Source organism: Antechinus flavipes, chromosome 3 (genome assembly GCF_016432865.1).
Source record: "Antechinus flavipes isolate AdamAnt ecotype Samford, QLD, Australia chromosome 3, AdamAnt_v2, whole genome shotgun sequence".
NCBI lineage: Eukaryota > Metazoa > Chordata > Mammalia > Dasyuromorphia > Dasyuridae > Antechinus > Antechinus flavipes.
Window position 1 is genome coordinate 481,013,012 of NC_067400.1, and position 25,548 is coordinate 481,038,559.

At 40.0% G+C, this 25,548-nt stretch overlaps 1 protein-coding gene across 4 annotated transcripts in view; it reads right to left on the reverse strand.

Annotated features, from left to right (window-relative positions):
• PKNOX2 (PBX/knotted 1 homeobox 2) overlaps positions 1–25,548 on the reverse strand; it is a 363,592-nt gene that overhangs the window by 241,524 nt on the left and 96,520 nt on the right. For all 4 annotated transcript variants that reach the window (XM_051986748.1, XM_051986749.1, XM_051986744.1 and 1 more), the window contains exon 2: positions 15,349–15,420. The gene's annotated coding sequence lies outside the window, so the exon portion shown is untranslated. The remainder of the gene's footprint in view (positions 1–15,348; positions 15,421–25,548) is intronic.

Sequence of the window (25,548 nt, forward strand, 5' to 3'; positions counted from 1 at the left end):
CAGTCTCACTTTCTCTTCCAGAGATATCTGGGTCCAGTGAAATGATATAGATCAGGATAACTGGAAATGACCCTAGATGTGTTGGGAGACCTTAAGCTCAGTTTGAAGAGACAACACCCAATCAGTGATTAAGGCTGGGTAAGAAATGAGGCAGAAAATGGCCTCTTTTATCTAATCAAAAAAAAAAAATCTATCTGGGAGAGGAAGACCCTCAGGGTTTCTGGCCAAAAAAGAAAGAATTTCTATTTACATTCACTCTGGGCCAATCAAGGCCTAAACAATAATCAAGTGGGATTTGATGGTCCTTAAAAAAAAAAAAAATCTAGCCCATAAATCCAAAATATCTGTGGGAGGTTTCAGCAGAACACCCTCAGGTAAGGATATGATACCCTAGGTTGTATGACTCCATGACATGCAAGTGAATTGGATGTGAGTGAGTTAGGGCTGTGCAAAGTCATCAGCCTCACTTTTTCCTCTGGAGCCAACTGGGTCCAGAGGTATGATATGGATCAGGACAACTGAAGATAGCTGAGGGAGAGTATACCAGGATGATCACCTTTCTCCCCATTTCTGGACACTATGTCTCCCTTGCTGCAGCTTAAGATAACACTATCTTTTTTTTTTTTTTTTTCCCCCTTTGGCTTCCACATCCCATTGTTGACTCAGATCAATCTTATCATTTTCTAAGATCCAACAATAATCTACTTAATTGCTTGATGGAGGTGGAATGGCAGTAAAATCATAGAAGCCTTCCTTAGGTTGGTGTAATTCGAGTTGATTTCCTAAAAGAGTTAAGTGTAGAGTCAGATTAGGAAAGATTATGAGATCTAGACCTGGAAGAATCTTGGCAATCATCCATTCCAAATTCCATCATATTACTGATGAGGAAACCAAAATACAGACAGGGTGACTTTTCCCAAGGTCAAGTTGGCTTGTTGACTTGATACAGGTAGTAAGTGTTATAGACAGAATTTGAGACTAAATCTTTTGAGGAATGAATGGCAGAGAAGACAGTCCCCAATAATGAGAAGTTTTTCACCAATCATTGCTATGATATTATAGTTACCCTGCAACCATGAGCCCACTGTCCCTCAAAATCAAACCCATTGAAAAACCAGAAAAAGCAATTCTGAGATTTAACAAGAAGGTTTATGCTATTTCATAAACTTGCCTTAAATTAAAATCAGGCACCACACACACACATGCACCACCACAGACATCTTCTGTCACTGAAAAGTTGCTCCCTATAAAATAAAAGAAGCTGTTTAAATGTCTCCCTTCCAAGCTAGCCCCACAGAGCTAGAGCTGAGAATACATTAGCCTTTAATGAAGTGAAACTCTCATCTTCCAGGAGACACCTCATTTAGCGCAATTGTTTCAGAGCCATTACAGAAAGACAATTACAAGGAAGCGGGGAGAGTAATTGGAAATGCTGGCAGGAGTTGGGCGAAATGATAATAAATAAAAATATTCAACCTAATAAGCTTCCAGGAGGGGGTGGGATGAAGAAAATCAACATAATTAGAACTGAACCTTAGCAAGGAAAAACAGACAGCAGGGTGGCAAGTGCTCAACTTGTACAGGAAAAGAAAAAGTAAAAAGATGAAAAGGATAGTGAGCCTGGGGCAGTTGTAGGGGAGCTGGTCAGCCTCCTCTGGAGGCCACAAGGAAGTCCAAAAAAGCCTCCCTTCTCCCCAGTCCTGAGTCCTTCAGGCACTTCAAGGAGCTCTGGAAGGTCTTGACCAAAGAAAGCTGAATTTTTGACAAAGGCAGGCCAGGCAAGGACTCAGCTTGCTATTTCTCCTTTAGGAACATCTGAGCGTGCAAAGGAGGCATTCAGTAGCAGAGCACTGAACTGGGAGTCAGGAGGCCAAAAATCTAGTCTTGCCCCAGCATATGCCCAAAGGCAAGACACCTTTCCTCTTTGGTTCTCAGTTTTCCCATTACAAAATATGAAGCCCAAAAAGGTAAATTCTAAGGCACTTTTCAGCTCCATCATTTGATGATTCTATGAAAGGATTATAATGGCCCTTCCAGCTTCATAACTTACTTGTTGAGAGGATCTCCTCCTTTCTTCTCCCCTTCTGCTTCCCTCTCCCTTCTCCTCTTTTTCTCTACTCTCCTTTCCTGTTCTTTACCCACCCCCTTACATATAAAGACCCCACTAATTGCTGCTTCCCCTTTCTAGACAATATTAATTCAACAAATATTTACTGCACCTGGTATTATGGTAACTCCAAAATAAATAATAATAATAATAGCTTGTGTTTCTATTAACATATTTATGTTTAATAATAATAGCTAGCATGTATATAGCATTTTGAGGTCAGCAAAATAAGGTGTTTTCCTGAGCCAGAAAGTTGCCTATTGTAGTGATTTCCAACTTTTTAAAATATAAAGACCCTTTTAAAACATAAAGCATTTTTATAAGTTTAGGATCTTCAAATCAGAAGTCTCAGCCTAGTTGAGAAAGACAAACACATGGCCAGCCTTGCTGAAATCAACCCATATACTCACTCCACCACAATTTCCCAATAGATGATGGAGAGGGACAGCAATAGGGAATTTACCTATTGCTAGTGAAGGAATATCAGGGACCTGCAGTGGGCTGGACATCCTATGCCTGGACATCCTATGTCAGGGAGTCAGCATCCTGGGATTTTCCAGCCTGTCTTGAAGAAGTAACTTCACTCTGGTACACCAAGTGGAGAGTGCTAGTTATTGTTCTCTGGCTGAATATATCCCATGATCTCTATCCCAAATAAAGCCAGTGGCAGCACTGCATTGTGGAAACTGGATTTGGTGCAAGAGGACTTGGGCTTGAATTCTAGTTCTGTCACTTACCTGTGTGACTTTCATCTATAAAATAAGCTAGATTGGTCTAGAAAATTTCTAAAGTCCCTTCTTATCCTAAGACAAGTGCTCACATTGAAAAGAGCTAATCTGAGCTATTCTTCATATCTAAGAGTCAGATCCACATGATCTATCAGTCAATAATCATTTATTAATAACCCAATATGTGAAAGAGAAAAATTTGGAACATAAGATTTTGCAAAAGTGAATGTTGGAAACTCTCTTTGCATGCATTTTGAAAAATAAAATACTGTTAAAATAAATACTAGATATAAAATATTATTCAAAGAAAAAAGGGAAAAAAGAACCTACTATGTGCTAACCACTATGCTAAGTACTTTGAATACAGAGATATAAGTGAAGAATTTCTATTTGTTAACAAAACTAATAGAGAGTCATTTAAAAAAGAGAAAAGCATTCTATGGCCAGTTCTACACTTTAGGAAAATCACTTTGGCAGCAGGGTGGGAAATCAAATAAGTTGAGTATGGCACTTGATGCAGGGATGTGATATATGGAAACCAATTAGGAAGTGAGATAATGAGGACCTGAAGTAGTTTGGTGGCTGTATGGATGAAGAGAAGGGGACAAATTCAAGAAATACCCTGGAAGCGAAATCCAGATTTAGAAATTGTTTCAGTATGAAAAGTCAGAAGTCAAGGATAACAACAAGTTTGCAAATTGGAGTGACCAAAAGGATACTGATACTTTTAACAAAATGCTCTTAATTTCAGCAAGGTTGGCCATATGTGTTTGTCTCTCTCAACTAGGCTGAGACTTCTGGTTTGAAGCTCCTAAATGCATAAAAAGGTTTTATGTTAAAAAAGAGTATAATTTAAAATGTTGGGATCCACTACAATAGGCAGATTTCTGGCTCAGGGAATTGGGAAGAGATTGAGTTTAGAAAAAGGCAAAAAAATCTGCTTTGGACATCTTGGGTTTAAGATATTTGTGATAGAAACAGACTAAAAAATAAAAGAGATGTGAAAAGTATGTTTGATCAGCACTCTAAGAAATTGAGGAAACTGAGGCTTAAAAAGGAGAATTGAGGGAGGAAGATTTAACTATGACTCTGCAACTGGTCAATATTAGAACACATGTCCTGATTTCCAGCTAAGTAGTCTTTCCACAATAAAGTTATAGAATAGAAGAGTACTTCTACAATTGAGCTAGGCATTATCTAACCTAGATGGGAAGCTAGAATAGATTTTAGGTTGTTTGGCTGTGGAATTCCAAATGTCTAGTCATGTCAAGACCTGGTTCCTCAGAAATAAGAGGTGACTAGTAAATATTTGCTTCATTTGGGTGATTTTAATTTGAAGTAAGTCCAAGATGCTTCTGAGTTAGATCCTAAAGGAGGAGATATTATGGTCTCAGAAGGTGATCTGGGTTGCAAGGGAACAAAAATTCAGCAAAATACCTCCTGTCCCTCCTTTCTTCATTTATATATATCTTTTGAATTTTAAAATAAATAATGTTAGAAAAGCTAGATGAATTTGGGGTCCTAAAAGAAAACATTGCACTACTGTTAAGAGGTAGACTACATTGGAAAAGCAGAAGGCCTGAGTTAAGGTCCTGAGTTAAGAAAAGAGACACAAAGCAAGGGAAAGGACCGTGCTGGATTGCTACTCATTAGGCAAATATTTCCTAACATCTAATAGAACTTAAGCTCCAAAAGCCAATAACCATGTAATTTTTTAATCTTTGAATCTCCAACTACTATCATGTTGTCTTGCTTATAATTAATTATGCAATACTTGATAGACTTGTAATTTCTTCAGGGTGGGTACTCCTATCAACTCAAATTGCAATTCTTCTGTATTAAAAGGACCACCAGCTTTTCTTCTTCTTCTTCTTCTTTTTTTTTTAAAGCTTTTTATTTTCAAAACATGTGCATGGATAGTTTTCAACATTCATCCTTGTAGAACACACGGCCAATAATGTCAGATAGTAGATGGTCTTCAAGGGGACTGTGGCTGAAATCTTACCACACTGGATTTGGCTCTTTTCAATGAGGTGATTCAGGCCAACTCCAGTGGACTTGTGATGAAAAGAGCCTTCTGCATCCAGAGAGGCCTATGGGGACTAAATGTGTATCACAACATAGTGTTTTCACCTTTTTTGTTGTGGTTTGTTTGCTTTTTTTTTTTCCTTTCTTATTTTTTTCCCTTTTTGATCTGATTTTTCTTGTGCAGTATGATAAATGTGGAAATATGTTTAGAAGAATCGCAAATGTTTATGTTTAACATATACTGGATTGCCTGCCATTTAGGGGAGGGGGTAGGGAGGAAGGAGGAGAAAATATGCAAGTGACAAGGGTCAATATTGTCAAATTATCCATGCATATGTTTTGAAAATAAAAAAGCTTTAGAAATTAAAAAAGAATTGCACATGTTTAACCTATAGCGATTACTTGTTGACTAGGAGAGGAGAGAGGGGAAGAAGGAGGGAGAAAGATTTGGAACACAGAGCTTTGCAAGGGTGAATGTTGAAAACTATCTTTGCATGTATTTTAAAAAATAAAAAGCTATTATTATAAAAAAATAAATTAAATAAAATTTCATCACACGAGGGCCACTTGAAGATAGACAGCTCTATACATAGAGAGTATTCTCAGACAGAGGGCATTGTTTATTGCTCATCCTGAACTCAAAGCCTTTGCCCCTTTGGAAAGACCTGTCTGAGCTTTAGCTCTGCTGGCACAGCCTTCAGAAACCCAGCGTTATCTCTATATTATAATATAGCATCAGAAGATGTTTCAGTGGGTGGCTTTTTACTTCTCTTACATATAAGTATCTGTGGGATGAATAAATGACTCCTATAGTAGCCCTAAAATGTTCAGTGAAGTGACTTTTTTAAAGCAATACAGTCAAAAAGTTAGTGATGCAAATGGAATGAAAGCCAGGGATCCTGACTCCCCTTCTAGAGTTCTTTCCACTGTACCACGTTGCCTCTCCCACTGGTAAACCAGTATGAGCTAAGGAGCCCCGGGAATCCTAGGTCTTATAAACTGTTTGGGAAAATAGCCAGAAACCTGAAACAGGGAGACCAGAGTGGAGGACTTTGTGAGGGACGGTGACCCTTGGCAATAAGCCCGGAGTGTGCTGAGCAGGAGGCTAAGAAAAGCAACAGGAGTGCCAGCAAGTTGTCCAAAACAGAACGAGTACTCTTAGGAGCTCTCCACCGCTCTGGAAGCAGCATGGCTCTCACCAGACTTCAGAAAGCACAAATCCCAGCTCTTATATTTACTAACTATACAATCCTAGGAAACTCATTTAATCTATACGGGTTTCTCATCTATAAAAGGATAATCCTATCTGCTTTCTGCTTCCCACCGTTATTTGGAAGACCAAATTAAATACTGATTGTGAAAGTGCTAGTAGGAAGAGTCATGCAATTATAATGTATTGTTATTTGGCAAACACTCATTTTTGGTTGTCTTCTGTCTCAGTGAGAACAAGGTGACTCCCCATCACAGAAAAGGAAACTTTGACCTAAGGAGTTGAAGCTGAAACCAGGGCCTGAGCTGGTACATTGACATGAAACCACATCCAAACCAATAGTTTTTTTCTGTTGTCTATCTGGGACCCCAACTGGGAGGGATGGGAGGGAAAGAACGCCACATCCCATCAGTCTCTGTTTTAGAGAAGATCTAGAGTAGACACTATCCACCATCTCTTATAGATATTCTCAGAGACATCCCATGATCTTTTCATAAGTATGGGGGGTTGAGAGGCAGAAGTAATTAGGAGAGAACAATGGGGAACTTCTCCACCAGAAATTCTTCCATAGGAAAGAATGGGATGTTTATCTGGCCTTCTCTTTGTCCTCCCCCTCCTCTTCCTCCATCACATGGATCAGAACCATTTTTAGGAGAGTCCTCTTGGGGGATGGTCATCTTAAAGCTCAGATCACTCAGTTCCCCAACAGTGTGGGGGGAGGAGAGAGAAGGGTAGAGGGAAAGCGCCATAATAATGTTTAGCTTGTTTTTCTACATTTTCTTGTCAGTTCCAGGCTGCCCAGGAGGTAGATCTGCCTAGTGGAACTACAAAACACCCCCTTCCCTTGCTTCCCCCTCCCATCCCAACCTAGTCCTAATTTGGTCCTAAGTATTCCTAAGGTGCCTTCCAATTTCCCGCTGTAACAAATGGCACAGAATGCAAATAGAGGTGGATGTGGGACACAGATGTTTGCACTAATTTAATTGAGGGAACACCTTGGATTAAACACTTTGCAAAACACTCACAAATAGGTTCAGTGCATCCGATAATGAAAAGCTTCCCAACCCCATGGCATTTGCTGGAGCTGCCTGCAGGCTCCTAGAAGATGCGCCAGGGAGGGGCCAAGATGGGAGGAGAGGCCTAGAGCAGACGTTGGAAGAACCAGGAGGGGCCCAGGGAGCAGCAGGCAAGCAGGTGGGCAAGCCAAGCTCCTTCTGAGGAAGGGGGGAGTCAGTAGGGTGGGATAACAGCTGATTATTAGCCAGCTGGAGCTATTCTAGGCAAGACACTTATTTAAATCTCCGAGGATGGCTTGTTCATTGTAGGGGTCAATAATGACCAGATTCCTATCCCTGTCCATATAATTTTGATCCCTGCACCAATTAATGGCAGAAATGGCCCAAACTTGTCTCTGCTCTCATAAAACATACGCCCAACTGACTTGAAATGAGTATGGGTCCATTTGACTTTCCTGCTCTCCTAGGAAGCATCTCTGCAACTAAGAAGTGCTTATATGGAAAGCTTTCCCAACTGATTGAGTTTCAGATGCTGAAGACCAATGAATTTTCACATTCCCCCATCCCTTTCCCTCAGAGAACATAGTAACAATCTAGCTTAAGAGAACTCTAGCTGGGTCAGTGGCTGAAAGTGATAAAGCTACAGCTACTCATAAAAAGGGTGAGCCTAGGGAGTCCAATAGATCAACCCCACTCAGCGAAGACTCCCTACCACAGGAAGACCTAGCACCCAAATAGCCTGCCCAAGCCCAGTCCAACCTGTCATAGTTCTATGGCCAATCATTCTATTTGGTCCGGATTAGCAACAGAAGGACCTGTTCAATCAAAGACATTATTCTAAGAGCAACAGATCCTATTGACTAAACAACATGCCCTAAAAGGAATCAGACTAACCTAGCAATGGAGCTACAACAGAATGATTCCCCCATTTACTAGTTCCAGATCACACAGTGAACTTCATGAAAATCCTCTGGAGAAAGAAAGGTTATCTAGGTCCTAAAGTTCTGGACTTGTCTGATCATGTGTGCTTTGTTCATGTGTCTTATTGACATTTTACTTTTAAGTTCATACCGACTCTTCCCCTAATGGATTCTAAATGTATTTGTTGAAAAGAATGCCCATGTTTATTGGGAAATGCTTTGTAACTAGTGTTCTTAGTATGCCATTTAAATTAAGTGCTCTTACTAAAGAACTATCCAGGTCTATTGCTGGGTTTTTAAGGAGAAACTTAGTAGTAGGGGCTTTGAAATGAGTATAAACAAGATAGCTAGCTGTCCACAGTGTTATTTCTAGAAGCTGGAAGTAATAGTAGGGCTCAGCCTGCCAGTGATAGTTTTAATTAGAGAATAAATCTAAAGCAGATCTTACATAGCTAAGTCTAAATCCAGAGGAGACCATCAGAAAAAGGCAATCAGGAAGAAAAGAGTGAAAACGACCTGTCCCTTTAAAACAATTTCCTTATCCCTTTCTTTCCTTTCATCCTCTAACAGACCCTGAAATTATTGAAGTTGAGACATAATCTTAACCTACAGACATAGAGATATAAATTCAGTTCTCCCAGATCTTGTTTCTTACCTCTCTCAGTCTGTCTATCTCTCAACTTCCCCAGTTCTAGCCTTCAAGAATCCAGATAATAAAGCCACTAATGTGGGAACCTCGAGAGCTCCCTCACATCCCATGTAGACACACATCAAGGCAGAAGTGACTTCTTCCTAACATTTCATTACAAGACAAGTGGGATGGTAGCATTGGGGCTGAATTGGAAAGCAGAAGGACTTCCTTCTAGCCTAACTGGAGAAATCCCCAGAATGTGAATTTTAGATCACTAGGTAAACGCTCTCTAACCTTGGGAGGTAATTGTGCTTTCATCCTCAGGGAAGTATTACTTGCTTCCCTGGACCTTCAGCCGCCTCATTTATAAAATGAAGAATTAGACTGCGCATAGGGAAAGATGAAAGGAAACTCACTGGTTATCTACAACTACAGAGAGCCTCAGAGTTCCTGAGGCTTCCAGGATCCTAGGTTAAAAGAAAATCACTGCCTTCTCCACCTGCAAGAGGAGCCATGTTGGCTAGAGGCAGAGAAGGCTAGGTTTTCTTCCTTTTTAATTGATGTGTTTATCACTAAAGGTCACTATGGCAGCACTAGAAAGGACTTGGGAGGAAGGGTTCAAGCAGGAGTTTTGGGAGGGAATGTGTAGAGTTTGACTTAGAATCCTTAGGTCCATCACCCTAGGTTTCCAAGGGGGTGGGGGGAGCTGTGGAGATAAGGTCACAAGCAACAGGAAGGTAGGAGGTTATGGGATTTGGAACTTAGAGGTAATTTAATCTAAGTCACTTGTACAGATGAAGAAACGGGAAGCTGAGGTCAGAGAACCCTCCAGGTCCAGCTTCAACTCTGGTGCTCTTTCTCCAGACCACAGTGGGGCGGTGGGAACACCCTCACATCTTCCAAACCCTGACTACAAAACCTCCCAGCACCTCTCAGTCCGGCCAAGTTGGAGCCAAAGCGGATCTCCCCTTCCTTCCCTTTCCCTCCCTTCCCCAGAAAGGTTTAGGGAAGCAGCTGGGGAGAGGGAAGGCTCCACAAACAGACCCCTCTCTCCTGCAGGCAGAGTCACACCAACCGAAAGGAGATTTAATTAGCAAAATCTCGTTAGGCAAACGAAATTATCCGTAAGACAATACTCCTCTGGACAGGGGGTATGATTAAACAAAGCCATTAATTGAGAGAGTGGCAGCCACAGTTCCCAAGATCCATTCATCTCTGGACAGGCTCTATTCTGTCTCCTTGGGCCAGTTGAATAGACCCCTTTCCTTCCCCTTCCCCCACCCCATTTAATAAATGATCCCTCCAAGCTCCCAGAACCCCTTGAGTTGGGGGGCTGCAGACCTCAGCTTATCTCATCAGCAGCTACTCCTCAGCCAGATTCCTGCTAAAGTGCCTTGATTGCATAATGTCTATTTGCATAATGTAAATTGCAATCTCCTAGCTCTGGAGGCAGGATTCACAGAACGGCCATTATTTTTTACCACTCCACAAAAATTCTGCATTTAGGAAGCAGATTTGCAGCTTAGAATGCCATATAAATCTGAATCCGCCATAGACTCCATTAAATCATGCCAATTAAGATGGACCAACCAAGAGTCTAGCCCACATATGCAAGGACCTCTCAGTCTAGACCAAGGAACCAGGGGGAAGGGGGAAGGGGAGTGGGCTGGAGATGGATAGAAAAAAGGGTGAGAAAAGCTCATCTGGTGTTATGGGGAGAAGAGGACTAGCTAAGGCTGTATTTCTATTCCTATCTCACTTTCTCTACCCCTCTTTCTCCTTCCTCCCTCTAAGTGTATAACACATACATTTCAGAGCTCACTCTAAAAACCCATCCAGTAGCCAAATAGGGGAAAAGGTAGAATCATAGATTTAAAGTTGGAAAAGACCTTGGAGTTCATCTAGTCCAACGCTCCCATTTTATAGAGAAGAACACTGAGGTATGGGAAATTTGAATATATATACAACTTATTATACAACCGTTAAGTAGCAAATGTGGGGTTTGAATTTGGGCCTTCTGACTCCAAATGCAACATTCTTTCAATTACACCTTGACTTATCCAATTTCCTTTAAGCTTGTTGCCAAAACTCTTTTGAGCTCATTGTAGGGCTGATTTTAGGCAAACTACTAATCTAAGTGAAAAAATATATTGTTGTTATTCAGTTATGTTTATTACTTCAAAACCCCTTTTTGGAGTTTTGGGCAAAAATACTAGAGTATTTCATTATTTCCTTCTCCAGCTCATTTTACAGATTAGGAAAGTGAGGCAAACAGGGTTAAGTGACTTGCCTAGGGCCACGAAGTTAGTAAGTGTCTGAGCCACATTGAATTCAGGCCTTCCCAACTCCACTGGGGGCATTCTAGCCACTGAGCGACCTAGCTGCCCCCAGAGCCAAAAAAAAAAAAACATTTTATTAGGGAGATTCAAGGTATTGGCCCGATATGTGAAACATCCCATAGGCTCTTTCTTTAAATATTCCTAACATTTTCCAAGGTTTCTCCTTGGAAAAATGATGGGATTTAAAGTTAACTAAAGGACAACTTAAACTTGGTAAAGTAAAACTTAGACTAGACTCCTTTTCTTAATGGCCACAATACAACTTAGACATGGCTGTGATTAGTTGCTGACTGAAATCCAGAAGAAGACAGAGAAATTTCATGTTTATTTTCTAATCCACTGTGATTCTGAATCCATTTCTCCAGAGAAAGAGCTCTTAACTTGGAATCAGAAGCCCTGTATTCAAATTTTGATTTTCTACAAGATATAACTTTGATAAGTCACTTACACTTGTCTCAGCCTGGTTTTCCTTATCTGTAAAATGAGGATAATCATACTTGCCCAACCTACCTGAATGTGAATTGAATGAGATAGATAATGCCCATGAAAGTGTCGTGTAACTATAAACCATTTTTATAAATCTGAACTAATATTAGATTTAAGGGCAAAAGCAGACTCAAGGTCTGAAAGAGGGGCATTGCCTCAGAAAATTGTCCAGGATTCCAGTTTCTCCATGGCTTGGCACCTGGGCTACTCCTCTGGTCCTGTATTGCTTATTCAATATTCATTTATTTAAGGACAAGATGCTAATATGGATTATTAAAATATCAACAGTTTATGAATGAATTTTGACACATGATACACAGAATTTTTGCTTTGTATGTGAAGAGCACCTAAGTGAATGTCTTTATTTCCCAACAAGGCTATTTCTTTATTGGGTGGTAGGAAGGGGTCAGGCTCAGGCACTGAAATGGCCTCTGTGTTATTGTCTATCCCTCCAGATGTATCCAAATAAGTCACCACCATCTTTCTATGTGATTAAACCATACAATGTCAATGTTGGAAGACACATTAGAGATCATCTAGTCCAACTTCCTCATTTCTCAGGTGCAGAAAAGGAGGTGGTTTGTACAAAAACATAAAATCCCATAGAATCAATCTCAGAGATAGGAAAAGAATCAGAAAACATCTGGTCCAACCTATTCCTGAATAATACAGGGAGACCTGACAAAGGATCTCACAGCAAAGTAACCTCAGAGCTGACACTAGACCCTATATTCCCCAACACACTGCTTTTCATTTCCTTATTCCCAATCCTCAGCCGAAACCTAAAAACTGGTTGCCATTGGGAGCTCTGATAATTTGATGGGACCTCAGAATGGACCTGAGAGGGTTTGCTCCTGGAGAACATAGTTTTAACACTACTTGTTTCTAATGAGATTCCAGAAATTCATGCTGCCTTTACAATTTGGAATTCCATTATTGTTCTGTAAGAAATGACCAGCAGGATGAATACAGAGAGGACTGGCGAGACTTACATGAACTGATGCTAAGTGAAATGAGCAGAACCAGGAGATCATTGTACACTTCGACAATGATATTGTATGAGGACATATTTTGATGGAAGTGGATTTCTTTGACAAAGAGACCTGAGTTTCAATTGATAAATGACGGACAAAAGCAGCTACACCCAAAGAAAGAACACTGGGAAACGAATGTGAACTATCTGCATTTTTTGTTTTTCTTCCCGGGTTATTTATACCTTCTGAATCCAATTCTCCCTATGCAACAAGAGAACTGTTCGGTTCTGCAAACATATATTGTATCTAGGATATACTGCAACATATCCAACATATAAAGGACTGCTTGCCATCTAGGGGAGGGGGTGGAGGGAGGGAGGGAAAAAAAAATTGGAACAGAAACGAGTGTCAATATAAAGTAATTATTAAATAAAAATTAAAAAAAAAAAACAATTTGGAATTCCAAGCTGTAGGTCACAGACCTACATATTCACTCTTCAGAAAAAAATTCTAACAAGATAATTTGCATAGGAGAGGTTCAATACTAAAGGATCCCCTCCAACACCCAATTATTTTAGGGATGCTGTATCAAGGAATCCTATATAAGATGTCAGATTGGTCTAATAGAGCCTCAAAAATCTCTTTCAACAGACTTTATAATGCTGGGACCTTCACCCAGGAGTTTCAGGGCACTTTGATAATTTAGGCTCTGTCCCTTTAAATACTCCAAGAAGCCCTAGTTATATTCTATAAAGTTTTAGTTCATCCCAGGCCTACTCCTCTATACTCTATTCTAACCCAAGGAGATGTCCAGAAACTAGGGCTTGCTTTTCTGAATCCTGAGATCAATACAAACGATTTCTAAATTCTTTCTAGAGACAATAACCAAGTTTCATAGTACTTAGTCCCTGGCATAGTGCTAAGTTTATGGTAAGCAATCAGCTGAATGGAAGGGAGTAAAATTGTTGACTTTATGGATTTCTTCAAAAATTCCACTTCTTCTGAGCACAGAATCCCATATTCACTCCTTTTTCTAGCTTGAATTTCTTTTCTCTGCTATCTTTATATTGCCCTTCCTTTCCTTTCTTCTCCAACTAGCCAGGAAGCCAGTCAGTAATGCTAATAAGCCAGAAGACTGAAGGAAGTCAAAGCAAACCTCAGGTCTTTCTTTGCTGCCTAGGAGTAGCAAATTTTGACAAAATCCTCCCTGAGGGAAAAGAAAAGCTTAAATCTGATTGGGAACAGAGGCCACAAGAAAACATCATATCCCCTTCCCAAGCACTGCCAAAAGGTTCTGGCAGCCTGCCCTCCATCCGTCCCCTCAGGACCGTCCCAAGGATGGTCATCAGAAGTCCAGGGCTTCCCTGGAGTGGGGACCCAGGGGGATCCCTGCAACTGGAATCAGAGCCCAGACAGAGAGGAACTTCTAATCCTCCGTCTGCACCCTCCTTTCTTAAGCACGGCCATTAAGGTTCACGCTCAGCTTGTTCCTCTCATACTTGACTTGACTTATGAGGTCCCTCTAACCTCCGGTGCGAGGAGACATCGATTCTTGCAAAGGTCATTTTCTTTCCGCCCCCACTCTCCCTTTCCATTCTCGGTCTCCTGGGCAGGCTTTCCTGGAACAGGACATAGGAGGGGGGTGGTTACCTTCCTCTTCCCACCCCCAATCCACTCGTCTGACCACTCCCCTACACCAGCAGCTCGCTGGAGGTGTCTGGGCAGCAGGAACCCTTGGGCAAATGCAGAAAACAGTAAGCCATTAGGTGGGGAGGCCGGGCGCCCTGCTTGCTCACTGAGCAGTCATCTGCAGGATGTTAGAGAGATAGCAGGTCAGCCATTCTTATGATTTATTCAAATACTCATTACAGTCAATCTATTTTTACACAGAGGTGAAGATATGCGCTGATAACGGTTAATCATTTATAATTCCACGGACTGGTTGGAAGCCAATGTACTATCAAAGCCAAGGAGCTCACATCAGCGACGCGCCAGTCCCCCCAGAAGGTGGGCAGAGGAGGCGCCGAGCGAGCCCATTCATTCATTCATTCATTCCACAAACATTTATTGAGCACTTGCTGTGTCCCAGGCATCCTAGGGGAACACAGAGATGGCTGAGACCCGGGATGCTGCCCTCCTAAAGTTTGTAATACAGTTGACAGGATAGAACCCATACAAAAATAACCAAAACAAAGAACAATCTATAAGTACATCTATATAAAAATCTCTATCTATAGTGTGTGTATATGTATATATAATCTACAACATGAGTATAATAGATAATAAATATTGAGGGCACAGAAAAGGAAGAGATCACTTCTAGCAGGAGTAATTCAGGAAGGAGGTGGTATTTGAGCTGAGGCCAGAAGAATGGATAGGATTTCAGTTGAAATCAAGCAAGGAGGGCATTCCAGGTTGCTTTGGGGGCGGGAGGAGAGAAGGGCAGAGACAAGGTCCAGATCCACGAAGCCTCCGGGGAAGTGGCTCCCAGGGTCACCCACTCAGCCTCTCAGAAACAGGGAGAACAGAAAGCGTCTACAAACTACAGATTTGCACAGATTTGTAGCCCCCTCCACTCAGCATCATTCCAACTCAACTACTGTGTCCCCGCTCTGCTCTTGAGGTCCAGGGAGCCTCCCTCTCCTGTACGCAATACATAGTAACCCATGAAGTCCCCCTTAATGCACAATCAATAAGGCCTAATTAAGTAGGATGTCATGTTACAGGGCTCTTTTGTCACATTCAGACATAATCTAATTAGATTTCCACTGTTTTCTACATTCCGATCAGCTCCATGTTGAATGTTTCTCTTTCACCAGGGCTCATGCAAGAAGATCGGGTTCCCTAGCTGGCCTTTAACCTGTCACCTCATTGAGACCAAGGAGAAGATGCCAGTCAAAGTTACTTACAGTTCAGGGCCTCTTTTCTGGCAAGTGACATAGAAGATATAGAAAGCTTCAGGACCCAGCCACACACATCACCTGCCAAAAGAAAGAGAATATCTTTAGAGACTATGTGCTATCATGCCAGGAGTCAGAGTGGGAATGGGCCCAAGAGGGCAGATATGGTATAGAATGGAATCTTAAACTGTGGGTCATGACCCCATATGGGGTCAAATGTGGGGGTTGTGAAATTATGATTTATTATCATTAAATGTTTGATTTGTATACCTATTTTATATGCCTATATACCTCGGGTCACATCAAAATTTCTTGGGTGGAAAAGGAGTCACAAATAGAAAAAGTTTAAGAAGCCCTGGCTCAGATCATCCACAGAACTAAGTAGGGAAAAAAATCTATTTATTGAGAAACTGACAATATTCACTGATAATTAGTTAGGAACTAGGAATCAGGATTACTATCAAATCCTCTTCAGCTCTTGTCTTTTATTTATTTCATACCTCAGTTTCCTCCTTTCTGTGCAAATTTTATCATCCCTCTACAAAGATCCTGGAAAGGAAAGAGTTTATTGCTATTAAACAATATCAAAGGATCAGAAGGCAAACAAGTTAATGGCATAGACCTTTTCTGGGGTCAAATAGATGAGAGGAATAGTATTTATTAAAACTTCAGTTGTGCTCAGCATTGCAGGAGATGAAATCAAAAGTCTAAAATGATCACTTCTAAATGCTTACAGTTTAATTGGGACTATATGGAGGCACAACAAATGGCTTATGGCAATATATAATCAAATCCTAAATTTTTTTTGGTACAAAATTCCCTTAAATTTAGGGAATTCTGAGACAAGAGAAATAGACATTGAACCAGTTAAGACAGACTTCATGAAAAGGGTGAGATTTGAACTATGCTTTAAAAGATGAAAAAACTTTAGATAGTTAAAGGAAAAAAAGTGAAGGCATTCCAAACAGAAAGCACAGAGTAAGCAAAGGCACAAAGGCATGGACAGTGAGAAGCTTAGAATCAAGTATATTTTGGGTCATAGCAGGAATTGACACTGAATAAAAAGAGTGAGCAAGAATAAGGAGAACCTGGAAATTGAAGCCATTGAAAGTTTTTTGGCAAAGTGGCAAAATGAAAGAGAACTCTGCCTTTATCACCACCAACCAGTCTCAACCTTCCCCCTCCCTCTACAATCTCCACTGATTAATTATGGCTTCTGGGTAAAAATAGATTTCAGCCAGCAATTCAACTCAGCAAGCATTTATTCAATACTTAAAACTATAGAAATCACAATGCTACTTTCTAGGAGATATAGGAAGTTTAGATAAGAAATAGTCTTTCCTCCTTGTTTTTCAGTAATTTATAATTTGAAGGGCTAGGGATGACATAGATACCAAAATAATACATAATCAAGATAAAAATAACTCACATTTTCATAGTATTTTATAGCAAAGAACAACTCTATGAGGTATATCTAAATAACATTAACCACATCTTACAGATGTAGAAAGTAAAGCTCAGAAAGTTTAAGGTCACACATCTAATAAGTGGCAGACCTCAAATTTGAACCCAGATTCATGGGATCCAGGACTAATTCAGAAGGCCAGACACCACCTTACATTACTTCCATTTGAATCTATATAAGTTTGGTGTGAGCAAAGTACAACTTTGGACAAGAAGGTCATTACCACCTGGGCAAATCAGGAAAAGCATTTTGAAGGAAGTGGAATTTCAGTTGGCCTTTAGGGGATGAATAGTAATTCAACAAAGTGGGGAAGAAATATGTTCCTAGGCATAGATATTCTAATAAGACACCAGGCAGCACAGTGAGGCAAATTGTCAAGGTTCAGAAAACTATAGCGTTGTTGAGAATACAGCCAGGAGTATAGCTAAGAGAATGCAGGTCAATCAAAAGACAGTTCTAGACCTAACTTGAGCTCTAAACCTGTTGGATCTGGACTCAATTTTGTTACCAATAAAATGGTAGCAAAGATGGACTAGAGGCTTTAGAAAGGTAGTTCAAGACAGAGTCAGAAACTAGTGCTTTTACCATTGCTCTTTTCTTTTTTTAAACAAATAACCAGTCTTTGCTCACCTTATCACCCAACCCCCACCAGATCTCAAACCAGGGCTTTTGAATAAAGGAAGCAAAAATGCTGGAGCTGCCAATCCTGTAGCCTCAGAAAGGTACCTGGAACAGAACACTCTCCCTCCACCAAAGCAGAGCTCCAGAAAGAGAATAAAAAACTGTCTGGAAAATCTGAGTAAGACAGAAAGTCCAGGCAGGAAACACCTGACAGAACACGGACCCTCCAGACACAGGTCTCTATGTCTTCCCCTCTTGCTGCCTGGGGTTTTCTCCCCTTGCTCCCCTCCTCACAGTATCCCTCTTCACCCCCTACCAAGGATTCCCTTCCTCATTGCCTAAGAGAAGCTATTGCCAAGGGATAGCTTTTGTGTGTCCTGAATTGTGATGGGGATTCAGCACTCCAGCCCCTGACTGCTGGGTTCTAAATTACACAATAACTGGGTAATTTAATAAAGATATAATTACCTGGCATCAGACACTTGGCTCCAAGTTATTTTCCCACCCAGCACCAAGTGTTATTGTAGTGTCTCACTCTAAGCTAGGTTAGCCCTGGTGCTAATTGTAGGACCTCAGGCAGCCACAGTGACCAGTGTTGGCTGTGGATGATGCTTCTGTATTGCATCAGCCTCCCCATCCTAAGAAAATTCTACACCTCTGCCCAGAGACAAGGCACTAAGACAGATTTCTGGGACACCCCAAACATGTGGTTCTGAACAAGGGAAAAATGGTGGAGCTGAGAAATATGATTGCTTCTACAAAGACACAAAGAGTTCTTTGTCTTTACACTAACTTTAAAGACAATATTTAGGAAGGTATCTCTGTCTGCCATAAAACGAATGGCATCTAAAACTTATTGCCAGTAAGTATCCTAGTATCTCACACACACATGCATGTAAATATGTGTATGTATGTATGTATTATAATAACCAGTATATCCTAGCATAACCTAGGATGACTCACTTAAGAGAAGGGAAGAGGAAAAGAAAGAAATAAGTATTTAAAGAGCAACTACTATGTATCAGGCACTAAGTACTTTTTACCAATATTGTTTCATTTAATTCTTACTCTTTGTGAGCTTCAAAGAACTCACATTTAGAATAAGAGTCTTGGTCTAGATGGTCTCTAATGTCCTTTTCAGTTCTCTATGATCTAATGACTACTAGAGAGTAGGAAGACTCACAATCACTGAGAGATAAGTAGTCATGAAGTGTAGTTCTACCCACCACCCATGTATTCCTACCACACGATTTTTGAGGCATGTGAACTTTTATGTTCACACAATCCAAAGACCAGAGCAATTAGCCCTTTGGTGGGAAGGGAGCCGGACTCTGACTCCTCCAGGAGGGAATATACAGATTTGCATTGAGAGAACAATGAGTCCTAAGAATGACCAAACTTCTGGGTCAAGAGAGGAGACCAAAAAAAAAAAAATCATTTTAGCTTATATGAGGATTTGAACTTGGAAGAGAACAACATTGCAGAAAACAAAAGGATTTAGTTAAGTTTGTATCTGAAAATTAAGGGAAAATAGTTTAAAAAAAAAAAGCACTGGACTTGGGAGTCAACAAAAATTGGGTCTTTACCAAATGTTTTAACTATAATACTTAATAGCTTCTTGAATCTGGTTATGTCTAACCTTCCATCTCTTCATGTGACAAATGGGCATAATACCTTTTAGGGTTGAGAAAAGCATGTTATATATAAATATGAATCACTATTCTTTTTGGTTCACAGAAAAACAGAAAAAATGATCTTCTCAAACTCAATGAACTTTACAGGTACATGGAATGAGTGCAATATGAAACATTTTCAATTCAAAATTATATACTATATCTATACATAGTAATTGTAATTGTTTAATTTGTAAATAGTGTGTTTTACAGCTTCTTTCTTGCCTATAAACTCAATAAAACTCACCTACAAGCCCATGGCAGTCATAGTAACTTATTGTAACAAGGAACAATATAGGAGATAGGGGTAAAAGGTGATGCTTTTGAGGTTGTAGGCAGGCCCTTGGGATGCGGCAGTGAAAGCAGGCAGCAAATAACAAGCTAGCTATCATGCAGCTACAAGTGATATCCCATTTGGAAGTGTCCCAGGATGGAATTACACACTCTTTTTTTATCAATGACAGAGGTTATACAAGAGAGAGAATGCTACATAAGACTCTGGAAAGGGAAGAGCCCTGCACTTAGGTTCAGGCCTGGCTCAGCTACTTTGCTATGGCCTTTGTCAAGTCTGCCTTTGATTTAGCATCAATTTTCATCTATAAAATGGGAATACTATTTGTACTATCTCCCTGGCAGGTTTGTTGTGAGACTCAAAAGGAAATAACATTTATGAAAGTGCTCTTTAAAATTATAAAGCATCAAACAATTATCATCACAAGTGTCATCATTATTATAAGATTGCTAGCATTAAGATTACAAGGATAAAATTAAAATAATTCTAACCCATTCCCAAAAGATGAAGTTTTGAGATCATAATGAAGGTCCTAAAATGGACAGGTAAATTATGAATGATATAGCTATAATTGCTCTGATGATTAGTAGAATAAATGTACCTCAGAAAGAGACTTGAAGGTCACAGTGGTCCATAGTTTAATATTAATCAATAATTCAGGGGTTTTCGTTCATTCTTTTACTTTATAGACATTTATTGAGTACTTAATTATATGGACAACATTGCAGTGAATACCACGAAGTCTTCAAAGAATTATTACATGTGATCCTTGACCTCAAGTAGCTTAATTAGGAGAGCCATAAAGAATATGTACATGAAAAGGTGATGATTAAAAATACCAAAAAACAATAAAAGAGTTGTTTCAAGATCACATCTAAGAAGGGCCAGATGAAAGGTAGGAATAATAAGTTCTTTTGGGTTAAAGGAAAGGTGTCAGATAAAGATTTGTAGAGACTTGATTCTTCTAATAGACTTTAAAGGGTGTGGATAAGTAGAGAGAAGGGGAAGCTTGCTTTAACTGAGAGAAACATAATGAGTAAACAATGGAAGTTTTCCTGTCTGTTGATATACTTACTGAACTTTGGATGGAAGGGATATCATCTAATTTTAATCTCTTTCTGTTAAAGATGAAGAAACTGAGATGTGAAGTGATACCCAAGATCACATAGTAAGCTTTAGTGCAGGATACAGGCCCAAGTCTTCTTATCCCAGTTAGCCTAAAAGCATTTATTAAGTGCTAGACAATGCACTAAATGCTATGGATGCAAAGAAAGGTAAATAATAATAATAATGATCCCTGACGCCAAGGAGTTCACCATTAAAAGAAAAAAAACAACTATATTAATAACAAGATATATAAAAGATCAATTGGAGCTAAATCAACAAAGAGAAAAGTATCAGAAAAGGTTTCCTGTAGAACATACTTTTTTTATGTGGGACTTGATGGAGACCAAGAGATGGAGCTAAGATTTCCAAGTATGAGGAATAGCAAATAAAAATAAAAAGCCTAGAGTAGGAATATGGAGCATCATATTTGAAGAACAGAAATACAGTCATTGGATTGCATAACATATTGGGGAGACTCAAGTGCAAGAAGACTTGGAAAGGGAGGAAAAGGCCAGGTTATGAAATTCAATTTGACAGCTAATGGAGGATGGGCTTGAGTCAGAAACAATTTTGTTAATAGAACTGTTAATGCTGCTTTTGTTGTTCATTTGTTCATCCTTCATTTTCAAAGAGGACCAATGACATCACGGTGATGACTTGTGCCTGAATTGGATTTAAGTAAGGCAGAGTTGCACAAAGTTATCAGTCTTACTCTCCCTTCAAGATTCATCCAGTGACAGGATCAATCAGATATGGTAATGGCTTGGGATGTAGTGGATGACCTCAATGCATTCTGCTTGACTAAGCTCTAAATAGTCCACAGCATTTGATACAAGTGCCTTCGTAGCCATTGGGACAAAATGTCCTCATCCACCCACTTTGCTGGAAGTCTTTACATGCTCAGGGTAGGCATCCCCCTAACTCACCACTGGTTTGAGCTCTGTCAGGTACCCTCAGTCTGGTTTAGCCTGTCTGCCAAGAGAGTTTACAGTGATGTGGATGGTAGAGATGCTACAGCTTCTTGGAGCTACAGGTGAGAGTTGAGTATCAGGTTGAGGAAACTAAAGATCAAAGAGGACCCTTGAAAAGAGCTTGGCAAGCCCACACAGGAGAGGCGCTAGTACTTCCTGAACAAAATGATCCTACTATATTAAAACTCAAATAGAGCCAACTTACCCCAGCATCAGCTTAGGACTGTAATGTTTTAACAGAGATCAAGTCAAATTAAAGATAACCCAGAGAAGGCCTGTCATATTATCACATTAGAACTCATTAAGGATGCCCAAAGGATGATAGAATTGTGTATACTCTTTGACTCAGCAATAACACTACTAGCTCAGTATTCCAAAGAGATCAAATAAAAGGGGAAAGGACTTGTACAAAAATATTTATAGTGGCTCTTTTTATGATGACAAAAACTGAAGGTATGCCCATGAATTGGGGAATGGCTAGACAAGTTTAAGTATATGGTTGTGAGGGAATATGATAAGCAGGATGAGCATCAGAAAAACCTGGGAAATATTAAAAGAATTGATGTAAAGTGAAGTGATCAGAAGGAGAGCATTGTGCACAATACCAGCAATATTGTAACAGTGATCAATTATGAAAGATTTATCTGCTTTGATCAGGACAATGATCAAAACAAATCCAAAGGACCCATGTTGAAAAATGCTACTTCCAGAAAGAGAACTGATGAACCCTGAACACAAGTTAAAGCATACTTTTTTGACTTTTAAAAATTTTCTTGTTTTTTTTTCTGCAACATGGCTAATATAGAATTATGTTTTGCATGACTTCACAAGTATAATTGATATCATACTGCTTGCCTTCTCAAGGGATGGGAGAGGGATTGGAGGGAGAGAATTTGAAATTCAGAATTTTAAAAATAAAAATACATTAAAAAAACTGATTAAGGAAGTAGGAAGGAGGGGATAGTATTTATTCTAATTTTTAAAAAAGCTGAGGAACTACATGTCTTCAGGTCCATGAAGGAAAGTAATTCAATAAAATCAATATTTATTAAATGCCTAATTTATAGGGTATAAGCAGCTTGCCATAGTTGAAAGAGTTCGAAAATTAAAGTCAAGATCAGAGTTCAAATTTAGCTTCAGAACTCACAACATTAGTAAGGCTGGTGAAGTCACTTAACCTCCAGGTGCCTCAGGCAGTGTAGTGGCTGCTTTATATCTGTGGAAGGAGTTCCCACTTAGGAGCTTTTTAACAAGGAAAGAAATCTTGGATCGTTGAATATGAGTAAGGCACAGTTTAGGGTGCTAATAAGTATACACAAAGATGAAAACAGTTTGCCTTCACATAAATACATAAAGGTAGAATATAATAAATTTATAGGAAAAGTCAAATGGAAGTCTTACAAGAAGGGCTATCATCATAAATTTAGAGTATGAAGGAAACTTCAAAGTCATTTAATCAACCTCATTTTACAGATGAGGAAATTGAGAACTATAGACTTATTATTATTATTAATATTATTAAATGACTTGCCTAGGATCACATAGGTACAGCTTTCTCTCTACTACACCACAGTGCTACTCTATAAATGAGCTCTAAGCTGGACACAGACTTTCAGAAATACTCACAGAGGGAAAACAGCCAAACCTCCACTCAGCAGAAGTGGCAGGGTACTAGAACAGCACTGCCCCACTCCCCAGAGGCAAGCCTCTCCCCTAGCTATGGTCAGCGTGGATGTGGCCACAGGCTGAGTGGGGATTGAGGGTGGGGACCTAATCCCAAACCTTCCATGATTTCTAAGCCGTAAACGAAAAGAATTTTCTAATGATCTCAAGACTGTGACCACCTTGTGACCACCTGAGGGGACTGCCCATGTGGGGGAGGGAGGGGACGGTCCCAGGCCCCCCTTGGAGGCTCCACAAACAATCCCACTTGAAACGGACACCTGCTTGTTTCAGGGTTACAGGTGGAAGGCACAAAGCTAAGTGGCACTTGGCTGAGTGAGCCAGGAAAATGCCAGCCCCTGTCTCCCCCGGTGCATGCCTTTTCTCAGTTTCCACCCAAGAACGGGAAAGGTTTTACAGCACTTTTGCCAGGAACACCGACGGCTGAAAGGAAAAGGGGCTGAGGAGGTCTCCCCCATCATCTCTCCCTTGGTCCACCCTCCCTCCCCCCACTCTCTGTGCGGCTGTCATTTCCCCGGTTTATTTCCATCCCACTGTTCCTATCAAAGCCCTAACAGCACATATTTTGTTAATTGTACAAACCTAATGGGGGAATGCATTGGCAAAAAAGGGTAATGACCATCAGACCAGCAATAAAACAAAATTAATGGCCCATAGGAAGAAATCATGTCCACTTAATCCCAGCTCTGAAACTCTAATAGAATAATGGAATACCGAAGGAGGGTTTTTTTTTCCTTCTCTCTATGCAGATTGCTTACACCATGTTAATCACTTGCAAAGCAGGCCACATACCACTCCAGCTCACATGACCCTCCAGGGAAAGTAACAGACCAGAAACATTTAGAGGAAGGCTCATTACCAGAATGCATTGCTAACCAACTACTCAGTCCCCTGATGACTCCGAGACAACTGGCGGAGGGTGTTGTCCCGGCGAGTCCCGGCTCTAGAGCCCAGGTGAACGGCGACCTCATCCAGGAAGACCTCCTGGATTCCTCCAAATTGGGATGGTGTTTTCAGTCTGGAACCTGCCTCCAGCACTTTGTGCGATGGCTATGTTTACGTGTCACACCTTCCTGCACTGGAGGACTTTGATGAGGGTCAGAGCAACTGTGTCCTATGAGACTCAGAGAATCACCATCCTACCTGCCTAGGTGTGCGGGTCAGACCAGCAAACTCTGAATCCTACCTCTGTAACATGACCCGTCCTAGACAAGTCACTTTTCCTCTCTGGGTCTCAGTTTTCTCATCTGTAAAATGGAAATCATAATCTTCACTCTTCTCTGCTTTGCCTACAGAGATGCTATAAGGATCATTATCCTCATCCTTATCCCATAACAACTAGTATTTATGAAGCATTTATTACATGCCGGGCACTGGCAGTACTTTACAAACATGATCTCATTTGATCCTCTGGGAAGTAGGTGTTATTATGATCCTCATTTTGCTGTTTAGGAAACAGATAAACAAAGGTTAAAAGACTTGAAACCAAATTTGAATGCAGGTCTTCCTGATTCTAGGCCCAACACTCTAGCCACTATCCCACTTAGCTGCCTATTCAAGGTTACCTTATCTAAAGAACTTTGTAAAGAACATTTAAAATGTTATGTAAATACAAGTTATTATAATTATTAAGATTTTTAACTCATCCACTGCCAATGAGCTCTGTACCAAGTAGGTGGTTAATAAATTTTTGCTAAACTTGAATTTGTCTACTAATTTAATTTTCAAAGCACTTTTGCCTCCACTGTATCACCTGATTCTAAGCTCGTGGGGGCTTAGTTTTCTTATTTGTAAAATGAAAAGAGTTTTACTTAGTGTTAATATACATCTCACTGATAAAATTATAAAAACAACAATAACAAAATCTGATCTTAAAAAAATATCTCTTTAGAGACATCTACACCCAGAGAGAGGTCTGTGGGAACTGAGTGTAGATCACAATAGCATTTTCATTTCTTTTGTTTTTGTCTGCTTGAAATTTATTTTATTTTTCTTTTTTTTTCTTTTTGATCTGACTTTTTTTGTACAGCAAGATAATTGTATAAATATGTATGCCTAGATTGGATTTACATATATGTTTACCATGTTTAATATATATTGGATTACTTGCCATCTGGGGAGGGGGTGGGAAGAAGGGGGAAATTGGAACACAAGGTTTTGGAAGGGTCAATGGTAAAAAATATTCTTGCATATGTTTTGAAAATGAAAGCTTCAATAAAAATTGTTTAAAATCTCTTTTAGAAGGGAAAGGGACCTGTATGTGCAAGAATGTTTGTGGCATCCTTCTTTGTAGTGGCCAGAAACTGGAAACTGAATGGATGCCCATCAATTGGAGAATGGCTGAATAAATTGTGGTATATGAATATTATGGAATATTATTGTTCTGTAAGAAACGAC